A 2592-nucleotide genomic window follows, 5' to 3' on the forward strand; every position below is an offset into this window, starting at 1 on the left:
AATTTTTTCCATGAATTTTGGTTTTCTTCATTCTTCTTTGCTCTGGATGAGGAGAGACCCATCGTTGCATCTAGATGGCAGCTTGCTAGTTTTTAAGATCCCAGTTGCTACTCGCCAAAGTAGGAGGTGGAACAAAGTTTTGTATAGTATGTTATGTCAATTGAGTTTGATGTCCACCCTTAGGGCTTTCTATGTGAACAATGGCTTAGACTTGGGTGATGGCACCAGAGATGTAGAAAAGGAGATACTGAAACCTACTCAGAAGGTAGAATGGATCATGACTGGTGATTGGTTAGATTTGGATGAAGGAGATACCATGACAGACTCAGATTTCTGACATAAAACAGTGATGATTAGATTATGAAATATATGGCCCATTAGCCAAAAAAAGTAAATGCACTAATATGTGCATATAGAAATAGATTTGCTTTTCATAAATTTCATGGGGCTAAGGTGCACATAAAGCATATTCAATGGACTCCTGTAAATTCACAAATCTGAAAATAAAAGTAGTTCCATAACTATTTTAGTTTCATAATTTATGTGGTGGATACAGATGTCTTGATTGTGACAGCAAAACTGAGTTTTCATGCTTATAAAATAAGTTAAATCACCAGAAATCTGTCCAAATAGTGAAAGTAGAGTTGAAGATGAATTGAAGTCCGGATCCAATTTGATAGCAGGAAACACCTATGTGAAAAGAGTGAACCAAAGACCATAATCCAAAGAATAGTTTCCATATTTTAGATAGCAAATAAAGCACAAAATTCAAATGCCTTGATTTTGGAAGTTGTGTGAGTGCTATGGCAGATACTCGTGAAGAAACACAGCCAGATGCTCATAGACTTTTCTCCATTGGTCATATGGAGTATACACTTAGCCTGGTACCATAAATTTACAATTAGCTTATAATAGGTATTTAAAATATAATAAAAAGAACTCATGAAAAATATTATACCAATAAATTTGAAAATATAAACACAGTGGGTGTTCTGGTTACCTAGCACCACTCTGACAAGAATATACCACAAATGGGATGTCTTAAACAAACAGGAGTTTATTTTTACAATTTGGAGGCGTTAAGTCCAAGTTCAAAGTGCCTGGCTCTAGGGGCTGGATGAAAGCCCCTTAACCTTGAGGACTAGCTCTGCCTCCTGCTCCCAGCCCACTGGAGCTAGAGGCTTTTCTTCACTCAGACAGCTGCAGGCTGCTAAGGCTGAGAAGCCCCAAGGTCGACAAGTAAAAAGGCACAGTCCCGATGTTACCAAACCACAAGGCAGGCCATTAACTTAAGTGCATTGTAAGTCCCAAGGTCAGCAGAGCATGGCAGGCTGCTGAGCAATGAAACGGCTACATGAAAGGTCCAAGCGTGCCAAAGGCTAGAGACCATTCCCAAGGCTTCCGCTTAAATGCAGGAAGTAGACCACATTCCCTAAGGCAGCTACCCAGCTGCTTGTGATAAATCTCACCATGGCATTGATTGTCAGTCTCCTCATGGCTGCCCAGCCAAATTGACACACAAACCAAACTACCACAACCAGGCCCAGCCAAATTGACACACAAACCAAACTACCACAGTGGGCAAATTCCTAGGAGGAAAAAAGGCAAATTTATCAAAATTATACAAACCCAAATACAACATCAGAATCCTATAAATGAAATTGATGCCATAATAAAAATCTCCCCACAAAGAAAATTCCAGGCCCAGATGGTTTCTCTGGTGAACTTCTCCAAAAAATGAAATAATTCAAAACTTATGTAAGCCTTTTCAAAGAGTGTATAAAGGGGAAAATGTCCGACATGTTTTATGAGGTTAGCATAACCTTGATTCCAAAACCTAAAAAATCAGGCATTACAAGAAAGAAAAGTTACGGGACAACTTTATCCCAAACATTGTCACAAAAATTCAAGCTAATGAAATGAATTCAATGATACAAATATATGCACATATATAAGTACACATATGTCATACAAATACACACATATATGTTTTTGATGTTGTTAGTTGTGCTAAAGTGGACATCGACTAATGGTGAATAATGAAATAACTATTATCATGATTTTCATGATCCTTGGCATATTTGAATCCATTGCTATGGCAAGGTGGAGTGCCTTCCAACCTAGAGGGCTCATCTTCCAGCACTATATGGGAGAATATTCTCTTGTGGTCCACAGGGTTTTCATCACCTAATTTTAGGAAATAAATCACTAGACTTTTTCCCTACTCTGTCTTAATCTGGAAGCTAAGCTGAAACTTGTCCCCTACAGGTGGCCCTGCTACTATTTGAAATATTGGTGACATAGCACCATAGCAAAACAATAGCCATCACAGTGTGACAAACTAACAAGTGGTGAAGATAGGTAGATAGATAGGTAGCTAGGTAGACAGATAGATAGATAGATACATTGACTTATACATAAACATATATCTATATGTGTGTATATATATGTACATGCATATATATAGATACAGATATAGGTAGATATAGATAGATAGATAGATAGATATAGATAGATAGATATAGATCTATAGCATAGTGCCTGAGGCACTTGACTGCTAACCAGAAGGCTGGTGGTTCAAACCCACCAGCC

This window comes from Orycteropus afer, unplaced genomic scaffold (assembly GCF_000298275.1).
Source record: "Orycteropus afer afer isolate SDZICR_OR568_19922 unplaced genomic scaffold, OryAfe1.0 scaffold00007, whole genome shotgun sequence".
NCBI lineage: Eukaryota > Metazoa > Chordata > Mammalia > Tubulidentata > Orycteropodidae > Orycteropus > Orycteropus afer.